The sequence below is a fragment of the Bufo gargarizans genome, chromosome 1 (assembly GCF_014858855.1).
Source record: "Bufo gargarizans isolate SCDJY-AF-19 chromosome 1, ASM1485885v1, whole genome shotgun sequence".
Lineage (NCBI taxonomy): Eukaryota > Metazoa > Chordata > Amphibia > Anura > Bufonidae > Bufo > Bufo gargarizans.
Window position 1 is genome coordinate 72,275,053 of NC_058080.1, and position 20,937 is coordinate 72,295,989.

Sequence of the window (20,937 nt, forward strand, 5' to 3'; positions counted from 1 at the left end):
CTAGGAATAAAACTCCAGGAAATAGGAAAGCTATGCAGAATGTAAGCCAGGTGTATGCCGACTTTCTCTTGGAAAAGGCCCAGCAGAGACTCTTCTTTAAGGGACAAAAATATTCTTCTGAAGTGGGGAGACCAGGTAAACTTCTAACGAGGACAAAAACAAGAGATAGTCAGTATCCGTTCATCTGAGGGTATAATTATTGAAGAACAAAAGCGTATAAAGGGAACCTTTTTGAAGCATTTTTCTGAATTATATAAATCAGATAAGGTTATATCAGACGAAGAGATGAATTCATATTTGGACTCTATTTCTCTTCCAGTTCTTACCGATCCTCAGATGGAGCTTCTAGATCAGGACCTCTCTCTAGAGGAGCTAGAGGCTGCAATGAAGGCATGCTCGGGGAATTCTTCCCTTGGGTCAGATGGACTCCCATATGAATTCTATCGTAAATATGGAGAGATTACTCTCCCTCATTTATTGAGGATGTTTATAGGATCATTTGATGAGGGTACCCTTCCAAAATCAATGACAGAGGCTGTAATAACATTAATATTGAAAAAGAGGAAATATCCCCTAGATATGGGGTCATATAGGCCTATTTCTTTATTAAATACTGATATGAAGCTTCTCTCAAGAATTCTGGCTACAAGGCTATCCAAGGTTAATACATCAATTATACACCCGGATTAAAATGGGTTTATTCCTAATAAGGGTACTCATTATAATTTGCATCGTCTGTTTGTTAATATACAGTCCTCCCGGGGGGTGGTGGGGTCTCTCGCTCCATTCTGTCTTTAGACGCCGCTAAGGTGTTTGACAGGGTGGAGTGGGGATTCCTTTTGAAGGTTTTGGGAAGGATGGGATTTGGTACTAGATTTATAAATTTGATTAAGCTTTTGTATAAGTCCCCTACTGCAAGATTGTACATTAATGGGAGCTTGACGGAGAGCTTCCCTTTGAGTAGAGGTACCCGTCAGGGTTGCCCACTCTCCCCATTGCTATTCGATATTTATATTGAGCCATTCGCTGCTAGAGTTAAGCAGGACTCCGGGATTGAGGGGTTTGGGATACTAGGAGCAGATGACCGCATCTCTCTATATGCGGATGACATGTTGTTTTTTATAAATCATACTAATGTTTCACTTCCCAAAATTATTCAAATAGTTAACGCTTTTGGTGCAGTCTAGGGCTTTGATATCAACTGGTCAAAGACAATGCTTATGCCTGTGGATAGACCTGAATATTCTATTGAGGGGCCCTGGTGTTTGCTTAGGATTTCTGATTCATTTAAATATTTAGGCATGATTATATCCCCTAAAGTTGAAGATCTTTTACATCTAAATCTGATTCCTTTGATAACTAAGTTGAGGTCAAAAGTGACGGTATGGCTTCGACTTCCTCTATTTAGAGCTGACAGAATGTCCCTGGTTAAGATGGTGATATTACCCCAACTCCTCTATATTCTTAGGAACTCCCCATTATGGATTGAGGATAATTTTTTTAAGTTAATAGAGAGATTCATTCATGATCTACTGTGGGGAAGAGAGCGGGTGAGGTTTAAATTGGAATATCTTTATACGCTGATGGAACCGGAAGGGATGAACCTTCCCTATTTTAAGGGCTATTTTATAGCTTCACATCTATGGCTGTATAACCACTGCGATACCACATGTGTGACACTTTTTTGCAGCCTAGGTGCCCAAAGGGGCCCAAATTCTAAAGACAACCTTTAGGATTTCACAAGGCATTTTTTACGCATTTGGATTCCAAACTACTTCTCACGCTTTAGGGCCCCTAAAATGCCAGGGCAGTATAACTACCCCACAATTGACCCCATTTTGGAAAGAAGACACCTTAAGGTATTTTATGATGGGCATAGTGAGTTCATGGAAGTTTTTATTTTTTGTCACAAGTTAGTTAGGAAAGTCCACTTTGTAGGATTTTGGTAAGTAGATCTACATATGATAATATTTTTACATTATTAGAATTCGGGTTATTATCCAGAGTTCAACAGGATTATAGGGAATCTAGAAAGTTACATATTAAGACGTGGAGCACTATTAGAGGTTGGTTAGGAATAGAGGGATCTCTCCGCTGTACGCCCCTCTGGCATAATTACTATTTACAGGAGTTGGATGATCTAGCTGAAGATAAATACTGGCAAAAAAACAATATTCTGTATGTTGCACAAGTGGTGAGTAATGGAGATATACTTCCTTTTTTGGAGTTGACACAAAGAGAGCATATAGTTAATTTATCCTGGTTTAGATAATTACAGTTACGTTCGGCACTTTTTAGTGTAAAGGGGAAATTTTTGTTACAGATAGATTCTTTTACACCTTTGAATGATTTGATGGGAAATTTGGGGCAGAAGTTAAAAATGTCTCAAATTTATAAATCGCTTTTTGAAGCACTATTTAATAGTATACGTTCCCCAGGACAAAAGGCTTGGAGATCTGCTTTAAGGATCCAATCAGATGACTGGGGGAAAATAATGACTAATTTAAGATTAGTGTCACACAATTATAATCATGTTTTGGTAAAATTTAATATCATACATAGAGTATATGTCACACCAGTAAGGCTTAATAAATGTGGGTTGAGAAGTACGTCTAATTGTCCACGGTGCGATTCACCTGGGGCTGATTATTTACACATGTTTCGGTCTTGTACACAACTAACAGAATATTGGGAGGCAATAGCTAAACTTATTACCCAAAAACTGAAAATTGTTATTCCATATACGGTGGAATGTTGGATCCTGGGTGAATTTTCGAAATTGACCGAAATTTTTGCAAAAAAATTAAATTTTTCACTTTCAGTTGTAAAATTTCTATATCATTTTTTCTCAAAATTTATTGTTCTACATGTCTTTGATAAAAAAAAATGCAATAAGTGTAAATTTATTGGTTTGGGTAAAAGTTATAGCGTTTACAAACTATGGTACAAAAAAAGTGAATTTCCGCATTTTGAAGCAGCTCTGACTTTCTGAGCACCTGTCATGTTTCCTGAGGTTCTACAATGCCCAGACAGTAGAAACACCCCACAAATAACCCCATTTCAGAATGTAGACACCTTAAGGTATTCGCTGATGGGCATAGTGAGTTCATAGAAGTTTTTATTTTTTGTCACAAGTTTGCGTAAAATGCTGATTTTTTATATATTTTTTTTTCTTACAAAGTCTCATATTCCACTAACTTGTGACAAAAAATAGAAACTTCCATGAACTCACTATGCCCATCACAAAATACCTTAAGGTGTCTTCTTTCCAAAATGGGGTCACTTGTGGGGTATTTATACTGCCCTGGCATTTTAGGGGCCCTAAAGCGTGAGAAGTAGTTTGGAATCCAAATGCGTAAAAAATGCCCTGTAAAATCCTAAAGGTGCTCTTTAGAATTTGGGCCACTTCGGGCACCTAGGCTGCAAAAAAGTGTCACACATGTGGTATCTCCGTACTCAGGAGAAGTAGGGCAATGTGTATTGGGGTGTATTTTTACATATACCCATGCTGGGTGAGAGAAATATCTCTCTAAAAGTCAACTTTTCCCATTTTTTTACACAAAGTTGTCTTTTGCCGAGATATTTCTCTCACCCAGCATGGGTATATGTAAAATGACACCCCAAAACACATTGCCCAATATCTCCTGAGTACGGCGATACTACATGTGTGACACTTTTTTGCAGCCTAGGTGGGCAAAGGGGCCCACATTCCTTTTAGGAGGGCATTTTTAGACATTTGGATTCCAGACTTCTTCTCACGCTTTAGGGCCCCAAAAAAGCCAGGGCAGTATAAATACCCAACATGTGACCCCATTTTGGAAAGAAGACACCCCAAGGTATTCTGTGAGGGGCATGGCGAGTTCCTAAAAGTTTTTTTTTTTTTGCACAAGTTAGCGGAAATTGATTTATTTATTTTTTCTCACAAAGTCTCCCTATTTTTACGGATTTGGATTCCGTGAGGGGTATGGTGAGTTCATGTGAGATTTTATTTTTTGTCACAAGTTAGTGAAATATGAGACTTTGTAAGAAAAAAAAAAACAACTTCCGCTAACTTCCCCTCAAAAGTGATGTTTTTCTAGCGCCGCAGCGATTTTACAGTGATCAGAAAAAATATTATTTCTGTCACTGCGGTGGGGCGGACTGACTGCAAGTGTGCGCACAAGATCAGGCCTGATCGGGCAAACACTGCGTTTTTTGTAGAGCCTATAGAACATGTCCTATTCTTGTCCGCAATTGCAAACAAGAAAAGGCATTTTCTATATAGTTCTAGCAATGTGCGGATCCGCAAAATGCGGAAAGCACATTGCCGGTGTCCGTGTTTTGTGGATCTGTGGCGTCCGTGTTTTGCGGATCCGCAAAACACATACGGACGTCTGAATGGAGCCTTACAGGGGGGTGATCAATGACAGGGGCGTGATCAGGGAGTCTATATAGGGTGATCAGGGGTTAATAAGGGGTTAATAAGTGACAGGGGGGGTGTAGTGTAGTGTGGTGCTACTTATTACTAAGCTACCTGTGTCCTCTGGTGGTCGATCCAAGCAAAAGGGACCACCAGAGGACCAGGTAGCAGGTATATTAGACGCGGTTATCAAAACAGCGTCTAATATACCTTTTAGGGGTTAAAAAATTATCGCATCTATAGTATGCCAGTGAACGATCGCCGCTGGCAGGCTGTAGATCCACTCGTTTACCTTTCGATCCTGTGAACGCGCGCCTGTGTGCGTGCGTTCACAGGAAATCTCGCATCTCGCGAGAGGACGCGCTGGCGCGTCCAGGAGGAATGACAGGGCCACCGCCAGGACGCAATGCTGCGTTCGGCGGTCCTGAGGTGGTTAGGAGATATAAAAAATCCTATATAAACAAATAAATATTGAAGAGAAATGGAATAAGGTATGGAGGATTTGGAAGTCTTAAGTTTTCCTGCTTTCACCCCACCGTCATCCCTGTTCCGTCCTGGTGACAGAGGGGTTAGGAGACGCATCACAAGGAAGGGGGGGGGGATGGGGGGGACTTTTGGGGAAGGTTAATGTGGTAAAGATGAGAAACTTAATAATGTTGAAGATCAAGTTGTATGGAAAATAATTTTGTATTTTTTCTGTCAATAAATAAAGAAAAAAAGAAAAAAAAAAGAAACCCGTCTGATACTACAGAACGGTAGGAAAATGTAACCATGGGACAACTAAGCCGAGAACTACTGAATGCTCGAATGTGGATGTAAAATCAACAAGACGAGCAACACAGGAATACCTGGAAATAACAAAACATTTCAGGATAAGCAAATTGTAAACCGGACATCCTACCCCTGCAATCTAGAAGGCATATGGAAGAATATTCCCAGAAGATCATTGGAGGAAAAAGGAATGCAAAGCTTAAGAACAGACTGCCAGAGGGCAACCTTGAAAAGAGAAGGTCAGGAAAAAGAAGAAGAACATGAAGTCATTTACACAACATTTATCACAACCACATTGTAGTGAAGTGGGGAAAAAACAAACACAAGAACACAAATTGTCCTGAAAATAACAGCAAGTCACATATGAAAAGATGTAAAGCACAGCATCACTTCCTGTCTGCATGAGACAAGTATTATAGTAGTTATATTCTTGTACATAGGAGCAGTATTATAGTAGTTATATTCTTGTACATAGGAGCAGTATTATAGCAGTTATATTCCTGTACATAGGGGCAGTATTATAGTAGTTATAATCTTGTACATAGGAGGCAGTATTATAGTAGTTATATTCTTGTACATAGGAGGCAGTATTATAGTAGTTATATTCTTGTACATAGGAGGCAGTATTATAGTAGTTATATTCTTGTACATAGGAGCAGTATTATAGTAGTTATATTCTTGTACATAGGAGGCAGTTTTATAGTAGTTATATTCTTGTACATAGGAGGCAGTATTATAGTAGTTATATTCCTGTACATAGGAGGCAGTATTATAGTAGTTATATTCCTGTACATAGGAGGCAGTATTATAGTAGTTATATTCTTGTACATAGGAGCAGTATTATAGTAGTTATATTCTTGTACATAGGAGGCAGTATTATAGTAGTTATATTCTTGTACATAGGAGCAGTATTATAGTAGTTATATTCTTGTACATAGGAGGCAGTATTATAGTAGTTATATTCTTGTACATAGGAGCAGTATTATAGTAGTTATATTCTTGTACATAGGAGGCAGTATTATAGTAGTTATATTCTTGTACATAGGAGCAGTATTATAGTAGTTATATTCTTGTACATAGGAGCAGTATTATAGTAGTTATATTCTTGTACATAGGAGCAGTATTATAGTAGTTATGTTCTTGTACATAGGAGGCAGTATTATAGTAGTTATATTCTTGTACAGAGGAGCAGTATTATAGTAGTTATATTCTTGTACATAGGAGCAGTATTATAGTAGTTATATTCTTGTACATAGGGGGCAGTATTATAGTAGTTATACTCTTGTACATAGGAGCAGTATTATAGTAGTTATATTCTTGTACATAGGAGCAGTATTATAGTAGTTATATTCTTGTACATAGGAGACAGTATTATAGTAGTTACATTCTTGTACATAGGAGCAGTATTATAGCAGTTATATTCTTGTACATAGGAGCAGTATTATAGTGTCACAACCAGACAGCTGAGAAGCTCTGACAGAGGCCTTTCAGAACCTCCCCCTTGAGTTTCTGTGTTGTGGTATTCAGCTCCTCCTCTCGTTAGTCTCTCTCAGCTGTTATGTGTTGGACTAATTGCTTCCCTTTAAATTCTTCCCCAGAAGGCTTTTCTGGGCGGCTTATATTTCTTCCTGGAGTATGTGTGCATGCCCATCTGGTCCTCCTCTCCTCTACAAAGTTAAGTGTTAACTGTTATCTGTTATTTTCTGTTTGTTGGATCCCAGGTGACCCTGACTCCCTCCGTGTCTGGTGTAGGGAGCCGGTGGTCGTGTCCCCTCACTAATGTAGGGTGCTCAGGGCTTATATAGTCAAGGTACGTGGATATGCATACCTCCACCATTCGGATCTATGCATAGGCTGAGTAGCCAGGGAAAGTGCCAGGTCTTCTACAGGGGTCTCCCTTTTGTTCCTTAGCTGTTGGATCCAGCGAGTCATTTATGCATGTTGTTTTGCATTGTTTCCTGTACACATTCCGTGACATTATAAGCCGCCATAACCGTCTCAAGCATGGATCCGGTTTCACTTTTGGCTGAACGCCTTCAGGGTCTTTCATTGGAGGTAGCTGATCTCCGCAGGACTTGTTCTCAGCTTCAAGTGACCGGTTCAGCTGGCGTTCATGGAGTTTGTTCTGAGCCTAAAATCTCGCTCCTGGATACGTTTTCCGGGGGTAGTGAGAATTTTGTGCGTTTTAGAGAGGCTTGCAAACTTCATTTTCGCCTTCTTCCCCATTCTTCTGGTGATGAGGAACGGAGGGTGGGGATCATTATATCGCTGCTCAGGGGTAACGCTCAGTCCTGGGCCTTTTCGCTGCCGGAGGGGGCACGGCCCCTCCGTTCAGTGGAGGAATTCTTTTTAGCCCTGGGTCAGATATATGATGATCCGGATCGTATTGCTCTGGCGGAGTCTAGACTACGTCTCTTATGCCAGGGTAAACAATCCGCAGAAATATACTGCTCAGAATTTCGGAGATGGGCAGCTGATACTGGTTGGAATGATGCTGCACTCCGAAGTCAATTTTGCCATGGTCTTTCAGAGGGATTGAAAGATGCATTTGCCTTTCATGAGAGGCCTATTTCTTTGGACTCTGCTATGTCTCAGGCCGTTCGTATTGACAGGCGTCTTAGAGAGAGAGGAGAGATGTCCCCTTCCTGTCATACTCAGTCCCAGGACAGTGCAGCTGTCCCATTCTGTGCGCAGGGGTCTCAGTCGCTGTCAGCCCCTTCTGAGCAGGAGCCCATGCAGCTGGGGTTGATTGCTTCTGACAATAGAAGATTCAGCTCGCATGGGAGGGTTTGTTTTTGTTGTGGAGGTATTAATCATTTGGCAAATATTTGTCCCTCTAGGAGATTCAGGCAGTTCTCTGGGTATAATAAAGAAACAAAGAGGAAAAAATCTTTTAAAAATGTTCCGTCTGTTACTATTGGCAGGGTTGAGGCGAAAATTGAAGGTTTTCCGTTTGCTTGTAGTTCCCGTTTTGTCCTGCCGGCTAGGGTGGCGCTAGAGAGCAAGAACATTTTTTGTGAGATTTTTGTGGATATTGGAGCAGCGGTCAATCTCATTGATAATCAATTTGCGATAACTCATGGTTTCCAGGTGCGCACTTTGGGAAAGGATATCCCTGTTTTTGCTATCGATTCTGCTCCACTTTCTCAAAAATCATTAAAGGGCATAGTTCACAATATCCGTTTAATTGTGAGTGATGCTCATGTTGAGGATGTGTCATGTTTCGTCCTTAGCGGTTTGCCCACCCCTCTGGTGTTGGGGCTGCCCTGGCTCACTAAGCATAACCCCACCATTGATTGGCAAGCGAAGCAAATAAATGGTTGGAGTGACTTTTGCAGAGAGAATTGCCTCACGACATCTGTTTCTGAGGTTGCTACTAAGACTGTACCATCTTTTCTCTCTGAATTTTCGGATGTCTTCTCTGAGAGTGGAGTTCAGGATTTGCCCCCGCACAGGGAGTACGATTGCCCTATTAATCTCATCCCAGACGCCAAGCTGCCTAAATCTCGTTTATACAATCTTTCCCAACCTGAAAGGGTCGCTATGCGTGCTTATATCTCTGAGAGTCTGAGAAAGGGACACATACGACCCTCGAAGTCACCGGTTGCCGCTGGTTTTTTTTTTGTCAAGAAAAAAGATGGTTCTTTAAGACCTTGTCTGGATTTCAGGGAGCTGAACAATATCACAATTCGTGACCCTTATCCGCTTCCTCTGATCCCAGACCTGTTTAACCAGGTTGTTGGGGCTAAAGTCTTTTCCAAATTAGATTTAAGAGGGGCATACAACCTGGTCAGGGTCAGAGAAGGGGACGAATGGAAGACGGCCTTCAATACCCCTGAGGGCCATTTTGAAAATTTGGTTATGCCTTTTGGTTTGATGAATGCCCCAGCCGTTTTTCAGCATTTCGTGAACAGCATTTTTTATCATTTGATGGGAAAATTTGTATTGGTGTATTTGGATGACATTTTGATTTTTTCTCCCGATTTCAAAACTCATAAGGAACATTTACGTCAGGTCTTGCTCATCCTGCGGGAGAATAAATTATATGCGAAACTGGAAAAATGTGTGTTTGCGGTTCCAGAAATTCAATTTCTGGGGTTTCTTCTCTCCGCTTCTGGTTTTCGCATTGACCCCGAGAAGGTCCGCGCTGTGCTTGAGTGGGAGCTTCCTGAGAATCAAAAGGCGCTGATGCGTTTTTTGGGCTTTGCCAATTATTACAGGAAGTTCATTTATTAGGAGCAGTATTATAGCAGTTATATTCTTGTACATAGGAGCAGTATTATAGTAGTTATATTCTTGTACATAGGAGCAATATTATAGTAGTTATATTCTTGTACATAGGAGCAGTATTATAGCAGTTATATTCTTGTACATAGGAGCAGTATTATAGTAGTTATATTCTTGTACATAGGAGCAGTATTATAGTAGTTATATTCTTGTACATAGGAGGCAGTATTATAGTAGTTATATTCTTGTACATAGGAGCAGTATTATAGTAGTTATATTCTTGTACATAGGAGCAGTATTATAGTAGTTATATTCTTGTACATAGAAGCAGTATTATAGTAGTTATATTCCTGTACAGAGGAGCAGTATTATAGCAATTATATTCTTGTACATAGGAGGCAGTATTATAGTAGTTATATTCTTGTACATAGGAGGCAGTATTATATTAGTTATATTCTTGTACATAGGAGCAGTATTATAGTAGTTATATTCTTGTACAGAGGATCAGTATTATAGTAGTTATATTCTTGTACATAGGATGCAGTATTATAGTAGTTATATTCTTGTACAGGGGAGCAGAATTATAGCAGTTATATTCTTGTACATAGGAGGCAGTATTATAGTAGTTATATTCTTGTACATAGGAGCAGTATTATAGTAGTTATATTCTTGTACATAGGAGGCAGTATTATAGTAGTTATATTCTTGTACATAGGAGCAGAATTATAGCAGTTATATTCTTGTACATAGGAGGCAGTATTATAGTAGTTATATTCTTGTACATAGGAGCAGTATTATAGTAGTTATATTCTTGTACATAGGAGGCAGTATTATAGTAGTTATATTCTTGTCCATAGGAGCAGTATTATAGTAGTTATATTCTTGTACATAGGAGGCAGTATTATAGCAGTTATATTCTTGTACATAGGAGGCAGTATTATATTAGTTATATTCTTGTACATAGGAGCAGTATTATAGTAGTTATATTCTTGTATATAGGAGGCAGTATTATAGCAGTTATATTCTTGTACATAGGAGCAGTATTATAGTAGTTATATTCTTGTACATAGGAGGCAGTATTATAGTAGTTATATTCTTGTCCATAGGAGCAGTATTATAGTAGTTATATTCTTGTACATAGGAGGCAGTATTATAGCAGTTATATTCTTGTACATAGGAGGCAGTATTATATTAGTTATATTCTTGTACATAGGAGCAGTATTATAGTAGTTATATTCTTGTATATAGGAGGCAGTATTATAGCAGTTATATTCTTGTACATAGGAGCAGTATTATAGTAGTTATATTCTTGTACATAGGAGGCATTATTATAGTAGTTATATTCTTGTATATAGGAGCAGTATTATAGTAGTTATATTCTTGTACATAGGAGGCAGTATTATAGTAGTTATATTCTTGTACATAGGAGCAGTATTATAGTAGTTATATTCTTGTACATAGGAGGCAGTATTATAGTAGTTATATTCTTGTACTCTTAGGTATGATTGAAATTTTAAAATATATATATATTTTTTTACTTTTACCATTTACCGCGTTATTGATGTTAATGTCAGCTCTTTGATGTCTAATTATGGTGTAATTTGCTCTGTTACTATGCAGTCACAAATTATAGAGACTTTATCATTTGTATACCAGTCGTCTGTCAAACACTGGATAACATCTCATACTTTCTTCTCAAACCATCCAGTAAATACGTCATCTGGCTGAAGTGATAAAATAATTTTTTCTGACATTGGGGCTTTGGGTGACCAAGAAGGAACATTTACTGATTAACTGATTAACATCCTGTTTACTGCTACAGAGCAATAAAATATCTAATTCTGGCTGCTGTACTTGTATGATGGCATGCGGACATCCAACATTGTGTGTGAAAGCTGCTACCGCATCCTTGGAAAAAATATAATTTGTAGCAATACAACAATGTGAGGAAGAACGAACAGCGCAGAACCAAGCAATGAGACAAATGAAACCTCGTCAGAGCATTCCACACTTTCCCCTTCAAGCTCTACCCCATGACAAGTCTTGTTTCATCATTCAGAATCTGCTGGTCTAGATTTCGGTTTTGGCTCATGGACCTGCACAGGTGCCCCACCATTATTCGGAGGTGTGCACCTCTTAATAACTGTGATGCATTCAATGCACGCGGGGATAGATTAAGACCAGCATGTAAAACGTCTGGCTTAACAGGTATTACCACCTGGGAGATTTATGGCAACACAAGTCCAGTCACCTCCCCATTCACCACAATTTTTTGTGAACGTTGCGATCTATCGCAGGTCTTTTTCATAAGAGAAGGGCCCCCATAAACCTTTTCCAGTCCCTCTGGGCCAGAAGGCACCTGCAAGGGACTGAGAAAAAAGTCAACCCTATCCTCAGGACAGGTCATCACTATTTGATTGGTGGCGGTCCGACACCTGGGACCCCTTCAGATCGGCTGTTTGAGAATGTAGCCTCCTCTCCGCTTTTCCTAGGCCATGTGATGTCACGTTTATTGGTCACATGGCCTAGGCACAGCTCAGTCCCATAGTAGTAAATGGGGTTGAGCTGCGATACCAAGCATGGCCACCATGCGGCACTGTGCTTAGTAAGCACAGAGAAGGCCACGCGCTCACAGGAGCACCACTGCCTTATCAACCAGCTGATCAGTGGGGATCCTGAGTGTTGGACTGATGACCTTGAAAAGGATGATGATGTGCCTTGAAAAAGTATTCATACCCCCTGAACTTTTCCACATTTTTACACGTTACACCCATAAACTTAAATGTATTTCATTGGGATTGTATGTGATCGACCGACACAAAGTAACAAATATGTGTGAGGTGAAAATGAAATATTCCGTTTAAAAAAATTCATAAATAAAAATCTAAACAGTGTGTCCTGCATTTGTATTCAGCCCATGAGTCAATTCTTTGTAGGACCACCTTTCCCTGCAGTCTTTTGGGGTCTGTCTCTTCTAGCTTTCCACATCTAGAGGATGACATTTTTTACTATTCTCCTGTGCAGAAGAGCTTGCGCTCAGTGAGATTGGATGGAGAGCGTCTGTGAACTGCAATTCTCAAGTCTTACCACAGATTCTTACTGGGATTTAGGTCTGGACGGTGACTGGGACGTTCTAACACATGAAGGTCCTTTGATCTAAACCCTTTCATTGTAGCTCTGCCTGGATGTTGAGGGTTATTGTCCTGCTGGAAGGTGAACCTCCGTCCCAGCCTCAAGTCTTTTGCAGCCTCTACCAGGTCTTCCTCCAGGATTGCCCTGTATTTAGCTCCATCCATCTTCCCATCACCTCTGACCAGCTTCCCTGTCCAGGCTGAAGAAAAGCCTCCCCTATGATGGTGCCACCACCATGTGTCTCGGTGGGGACAGTGTGTTCAGGGAGATGTGCAGGGTTAGTTTTTCATCACACATAGCGTTTTGCATTTAGGCCAAATATTTCACCTTTGGTCTCATCTGACCAGAGCACCTTCTTCCACATGTGTGCCATGTCCCCTACATGGCTTGTGGCAAACTGCAAATGGGACTTCTTATAGGCTTGCTTTCAAAAATTCTTCCTACACCTCCAGATTTGTGGAGGACACAACTAATAGTTGTCCTGTTGACAGATTCTCCCACCTGATCTGTGGATCTTCGCAGTTCTTCCAGAGTGACCATGGGCCTCTTGGCAGCTTCTCTAATTAGTGCTCTTCTTGCCTCGGCTCTCAGTTTAGGTGGACGGCCATGTTTTGGTAGGTTTTCAGTTCTACCATACTCCTTTCATTTTCCGATGATGGATTGAACAGTGCTCCGCAAGATGTTCAAAGCTTGTTTTTTTTTTATTACCTTACCCCGCTTTACACCTCTCCATAACTTTATCCCTGACCTGTCTGGTGTGTTCCATAATTTTCATGATGCTGTTTGATCGATAATGTTCTGTAACAAACCTCTGAGGTCTTCACAGAGCAGCTGGAGTTATCCTGAGAATACAATACTCAGGACTCTATTCACTAATTAGGTGACTTCTGAAGGCAATTGGTCACACTGGATTTTATTTAAGGGGCTGAATACAAATGCATTCCACACTTTTCAGATATTTATTTATTCAAAAATGTGAAAACCAATTAAATACTTTTAAGTTGGTGGGTGTAACATGAAAAAATTTGAAGGGGTATGAAAACTTTTTCAAGGCACTGTATCCAAAGGATAGGTCATCAGTATACAAGTCTTGCAAAACCCTTATATGTATTCACATCCTTTACTGGGACACCATACATTTAGCTCTGGGGACCTCACATTTCTCAGGATCATTTCTGAAACGCTCTCCACCTTGATTGGACTCACCAGTGGCGGACTACAATAGGGACGTTCGGGTAGGCAGCCCCGGGCCCAGCACCGCTGGGGGGCCCAATGCCGACCCGAACCCCCTTATACTGTGGCGGGGCACGGGAGCGCATAGTTCCCTGCCCCGCCGCCGATCACCGCCATAGGCTTCAGGCCTAGTAGGCCTGAGGCCTATGCAGTAGTGAAATCCTGGCGCAGGCGTGTATGATGACGTCATCGCACGCGCCTGTGCCGGGACGCAGCACAGTAGAGTGTGTGTGCGCCTGCCATCGCAAGTCTGGACAAGTCACATAGGTGAGTATTTTGCTTTTATTTATTTTTACTTTTTTCTTTTATGTACCAACTTTGTGTACATGGGGGACACACAGAGGACATGTGAAGAGACAGTACATCGGGGGGAAAAATATTATGGTGGGATTAATATGTGGGAGCAAATTATTATAGGAGGAACTACTATGTGGGGGCAAATTATTATTGGAGGGATTACTATGTGAGGGCAAATTATTATTGGAGGGATTACTATGTGAGGGCAAATTATTATTGGAGGGATTACTATTTGGGGGAAAATTACTATATAGGGCAATGTGGAGGAAACTACTGTGTGGAGGCAGTGGGGGGGGGGGGGAAATTACTGTATGGGGTCAAACTACTATATGGGGCAGTGTGGGGGAAATTACTGTGTGGGGCAGTGTGGGGGAAACTACTGTATGGGGCAGTGTAGTGGAAATTACTGTGTAGGGCAAATTACTATGGGGGGAAATTACTGTGTGGGGGAAAACTACTATATGGGGGCACTGTGGGGAAAATTACTGTGTGGGGGGGATTACTATTTGGGGATTACTATGGGGAGGCAGTGTGGGGGAAATTACTATATGGGGGCAGCATGTGGGGCCTTGCTATAGGGGAGGCACTGTAGGGTCAATTCTATTATTTCTGGGGACACTATACAGGGATTATTACCTGGAGCACAATATAAGGTGTTATTATTACTGGGGGCACTCTAGGGGATATTATAGCTGATGTGGACACTATAGGGACATTTGGGGTAATTTATCAAACTGGTGTAAAGTAGAACTGGCTTAGTTGCCCATAGCAGCCAATCAGATTCCACCTTTCATTTTTGACATCTCTTTTGGAAATCCAGTTCTACTTTACACCAGTTTGATAAATTACCCCAATTATGTCTACTGGAGTCACTATTTTTTCAGCAGTATAGTACCTGGGGCATCAGGGGGCACAACGGGCACAGTATTGGGGGTGGCAGTAGGATGAAATTGTTGGGACACTAGGATGGGGAGGTTGATGGAAAAATTGAGAAATCTAACGTGTCTGTGTTACCAACTCTGTAGAGACGAGATGCGGCTGAAAGAATTTGTCATGGCGGTCTAACGGAGGAGAAGAGGAAAGAGGTCTACATGACAGGAGATGCCCCTGGTTGTAAGTGGTATGTAGTGTTGTATTCTCCTCCAAGTGTTTTTTATTATAATTATATGTATTTAAAATTTGACGACCACATTTTTCAGTTTAGGAGACAATTTGGGGTAATTTTTTATTTTTTTGTAGTCTGGAGATGTCATGTTCTGCCTCTCCAATCTAAGCATTGAAAGTGTGATCTCTGTAACTTATAGTTGTGATGAGATAACGGTAACCATCAATCTTAGTTGAATTAGCTGACAGTGACTCGATCCAAACGACACCTTGTAGATCGTGAAGAAGTTTATTCCAAACTATGCAGATCATACACTGATGAACAAATGGATATGTCAAAAAATCATGGTGGGAGCTGGTAACAGGATACATGTGGCTGAGATGAAGAGTGCAGCCAGAATGCAAGGGAGAGAGGGGAGGAGACTATACAGAGAGCACAGCAGGAGGGAAAGAGAGAAGGGACACACAGAATAAAAAGGCAAACCATGCATGTGTAACATGACACTCCCTGTCAAAATCTATGATTTCTAATACCAATAATAAACTTTAGATAAGTCCATGAATAATAGATGTTTCTTCTTCTGGAAAATCTTCAAAGCGAAAAGGAACAACAAAAATTGAACAAGGAAAACATTACTACAATACTTGTAGACGTGCTCTTTAAAGTGTTGACAGCGTTAGGAAGAAGATAGATCTGTGAGTCCATCTTCAGAGGGGAAGGCAGCAACATGCACCAGTCCTTCTTACCTTTCTTTGCAGCAGGTCGGTGGAATTTCAGTTTCACCTTTGCCTCCACAGAGGTATTAAGTGTAACTACAATGGCCTTGATTTCCTTATTGGACTCCGGATGGATACGTTCAAAGGTAGACTCTACAGGGCTTGAGAATTCGTTATTCAAGAGTACTAGTGGAGATATCCATGATGTATCCAGAAAAGCAGCAGCAGGTACTGCACGACTGCCTAGGTCGGCAGGGTTAAGATCAGTGGGTACATAGTGCCATTGCTCGGGAATGGAGAATTTCCTAATGCGTTCCACTTGATTGCCAACATACACATGGAACTGTCTTGTTTGATTGTGTATGTATCCTAGCACGATTTTTCTGTGTAAAAGTCAAAAGAAGTCAATGTTGAAGTCTGATTCATGCTTTATTAGCTCAGCAGCTAACATGGCTGCACAGAGTTCGAGCCTTGGAATAGTATGCGCAGGCTTTCGAGTTAGCTTGGCCTTGCCGATGACGAATTCTACACCTATTTCACCGTTGGGGTGTACAACCTGGAGATAGGCTACCGCAGCTCAGCTATCGGCGCAGGCGCAGTGGAAATGTCTGAGCGGGGAGCGGTCAGACATTGACTGCGCCTGCGCCGAATGCCTCCGAATGCCGCGACGAACGGCGCAGGCGCGAGATTTCGGAAGGCTGAAGCAGGGGGAGGATCGAATACAGTTAGAGATGGGCGTGCTGGAGCGAGGCGCTGGGCGGCAAACTGCAAGGTAGACGGAGCCTCTAGGTGCTGGAAAAACACCTGCATAGCACCTAGAGGCTCATTTGCATAAATATATAAGTGCTTTTTTTGAGCTATCGGCCGAACGGATTAATGTAATAATTAGCTTGTAAGCTACATCAGACACTAGCGGATCGCTAGTGTCTGAACACCAAATATGTCATATGCAAGTGGTAGAAACCCTTTAATTCTTGTAAGGAATCTTCTGTGTTGTACCGCTTTAAGAGATCAGCATATTTGGCAGACAGTCTTTGATAGTTCTCATAAGCAGCATTCAATTGCTTAGCAGCTCCTTCTAGGTACAATACCTCATGAGTTGGTTGACACAGAGCTGACATGCATTCAACAGTGTTAGACCATAAGTGACTGATGTTACATAGCGGTCCCTCTTTGTCAGCCTCATAGTTCTCTTGGATTTTCCAAATTGGTTTTAATAAACGTTTTAGTTTTATGTGGCTTATAGGATCTGACTCCTGATCTGAAGGAAGTTCAGGTTCTTGCTGTGTATTAGGTTCCTCAGATTGTACATTGCCTTGCTGGTGCATTGTGATGATAATCAGAGGGTTAAATTACAAGGTATGTGTTTGCATAGAAATGTATCAATGTTCTTGCTAGAGGATTGGATTTCCTAGGCAACCAGTGGGGAGAGGAGCAAGAGAGAATAGTATAGTAATGGCTGCTGCAAAGTTACTTTCCTTTGCATACAGAGTAGATTCACTTGCAGGTAGAAATGCATGTGGCAATACAGACCGTGTAGAAGCTGATTGTATAACAGTTGCATGAACAGTCCTTGCAAAAAAACTGTGCTGAAAACTGATGAATCCTAGGCTGAGATTTGCTTGCTGGCTGGGGTATGCAGGCCTGCACTGTGCTCTGCTGCTATAGTCCAGTGTCCATATACATCTCACTATACATGCATAGCTAGCAAGGATCCTTTGAAAGATATTTGGCTGATCTTCTAAGATCCTTTCACTGATTTTTTGACTGTTCTGCCTTTCCGGTCTAAGCATTGAAAGTGTGATCTCTGTAACTTACAGTTGTGATGAGATAGCGGTAACCATCAATCTTAGTTGAATTGGCTGACAGTGACTCGATCCAAACGACAACTTGTAGATCGTGAAGAAGTTTATCCCAAACTGTGCAGATCATACACCGATGAACAAATGGATAGGTCAAAATATCATGGTGTGAGCAGCTAACAGGATACATGTGGCTGAGATGAAGAGTGAAGCCAGAATGAAAGGGAGAGAGGGGAGGAGACTGTACAGAGAGCACAGCAGGAGGGGAAGAGAGAAGGGACACACAGGATAAAAAGGCAAACCATGCATGTGTAACATGACATGTCATATGGCCTAGGAAGAGACTATGGCGCTCACGAAGCACCGCAGCCTCTTCATACAAAAAAAATAAAAAATAAACTAAAATGGAGGGAGGGGCCCAAGTTGGTTATACAGCCCCTATCATGCACTTAATCCGCCCCTGGGAGTCACCTGAGGTAAATTCAGTGTATTGGACATGATTTGGAAAGACACAGCCCTGTCCATATAAGATCTCACAGACGACAACATTTCTGCTGCACTGAAAGTTCCCAAGAGCACAGAGGCCTCCATAATTCTTACATGGAAGATTTTTGAAACAACCAGGACTCTTCCGAGAGCTTCTGCCCACCAAATTAAGCAATCAGGATGAGAAGGGCCTTGGTAAGAGGGGTGGCCAAGAACCCAATGGTCACTGTGTGCAGTCTCCATCAATCTGGGCCTAAAGAAGCCTCTCCTTAGTAAAATACACATGCTCAGAGGTCAAGGAAAGCTGACTGGAGCAAAGTACAGAGATATTCTTAATGAAAATCTGATCCAGAGCTCTGGACTTCACACCGGGCCAAAGGTTCACCTTCCAACAAGACAATGACCCTAAGCACACGGCCAAGACAACACAGAAGAGGCTGAGGGACAACTCTGTGAATGTCCTTGAGGGACCAAGTCAGAGCCCTGAACCCAATGGAACATCTCTGGAGAGACCTGAAAATGGCCGTCCACCTATCCTCAGGATAGGTCATCAATATCAGATTGGCGGGGGTCCGACACCCGGCACCCCCGCCGATCAGCGCCATGCCAGCGCTGCCTCCTCTTCACTGTTTACCTTCTCGCCGTCGCCTCTGCAGCGGTGAGCAAGCGTAATTACACCTAACCACCCCATTCGAAATGGGGGTGCCATTATTTAACAAAAAGTATATTTAGACACACTATACCACCAACGCTTATAAATAATATACCCACAATTAATAAATATATGTATATATAGATATATATAATTAATAAATATATGTGATATATATATACTGTATATATCACATATATTTATAAATTATATATATATATATATATATTTATTAATTATGGGTATATTATTTATAAGCGTTGGTGGTATAGTGTGTCTAAATATACTTTTTGTAAAATAATGGCACCCCATTTAGTTGGTGGTTGTAGTGGCTGCATGCTTATTAGGCAAATGCTTACCTGAATCAAGCATCCAGCGACGTCACCGGATTCGCTGGGACGCGATCTGACGCATGCGCTGTCCGGCCTCTGTCGGGACGTGCTTCGTTATGCGTCATTGCGCCGCACATGTGGTGACGTAAAGGCGCCGGACATCATGGCGGACTTGCGCCAATATCGGCGTGCATCAGGTGATTTGATTTTAAGTATTCTGTTTTCCTACTATATATACCCCCATTTTAATCACTGACATTACCTCCTGACGAAGCTTTGAGGAGCGAAACGCGCGTCGAGGTTGAGGCGTTACCCTAGCAGTGGTTTATCATGCTCCTGGGTAGGCTGGAGTGACTGTGTTTGTGGAGATACCTATGATGCATGTTAATGAGGGACATCCTTCTTGTTGATTTTCATCTTCAGCACCACAGTATAACCTTGTGGACACATTGTGTACTTATCTAATTGCAGTAGGGTTTGGGAAGCTGGAGATGTAATGCAACAATGAGCTCTATTTGCACTGTATCCGTGGCATCTAGCTGTGATTGGAGAATCGGACATATGATTTACGGAGGACATTACAGTATGTAGAGTTTATAATCTATTATCATTAGTATTAAGGTGATCCACATGGTATCTCTCAGTAATTTGATCTGTTAGATGTATCCTATCCAAGGGGGGGGCTTCAGCCATTGTCTCTTGTATCTTATTTTACATCATGTCTATTTCTGCCTACTGATCAATTATATATGTTTGCAATTGATTTAATAAAGGATTTTTTAATATATATATATATTTATATACAGTAGTATTCCATGGTTGTTTCTGTTTTGGTTAATTTTCAGGCAGAGGTATTGGGTCCACGGATGATTATTTATGTATAAGGAGAGGTGTTTTGTAGGTTATTTATAAATAATGTCATGAATGTACACAGTACAGCAGAATAGTGAGTGCAGCTCTGGAGTATAATACAGGATGTAACGCAGGATCAGTACAGGACAAGTAATGTATGTACACAGTGACTGCGCCAGCAGAACAGTGAGTGCAGCTCTGGAGTATAATACAGGATGTAACTCAGGATCAGTACAGGATAAGTAATGTATGTACACAGTGACTGCACCAGCAGAATAGTGAGTGCAGCTCTGGAGTATAATACAGGATGTAACTCAGGATCAGTACAGGATAAGTAATGTATGTACACAGTGACTGCACCAGCAGAATAGTGAGTGCAGCTCTGGAGTATAATACAGGATGTAACTCAGGATCAGTACAGGATAAGTAATGTATCTACACAGTGACTGCACTAGCAGAATAGTGAGTGCAGCTCTGGAGTATAATACAGGATGTAACTCAGGATCAGTACAGGATAAGTAATGTATGTACACAGTGACTGCATCAGCAGATTAGTGAGTGCAGCTCTGGAGTATAATACAGGATGTAACTCAGGATCAGTACAGGATAAGTAGTGTATGTACACAGTGACTACTCCAGCAGAATAGTGAGTGCAGCTCTGGAGTATAATACAGGATGTAACTCAGGATCAGTACAGGATAAGTAGTGTATGTACACAGTGACTGCACCAGCAGAATAGTGAGTGCAGCTCTGGAGTATAATACAGGATGTAACTCAGGATCAGTACAGGATAAGTAATGTATGTACACAGTGACTGCTCCAGCAGAACAGTGAGTGCAGCTCTGGAGTATAATACAGGATGTAACTCAGGATCAGTACAGGATAAGTAATGTATGTACACAGTGACTGCACCAGCAGAATAGTGAGTGCAGC

The 20,937-nt window shown here is 41.3% G+C and overlaps 1 protein-coding gene across 3 annotated transcripts in view; it reads right to left on the reverse strand.

Annotated features, from left to right (window-relative positions):
• The window catches only part of SLC2A9 (solute carrier family 2 member 9), a 1,019,898-nt gene that overhangs the window by 216,431 nt on the left and 782,530 nt on the right, over nucleotides 1–20,937 (reverse strand). The window lies entirely within an intron of this gene.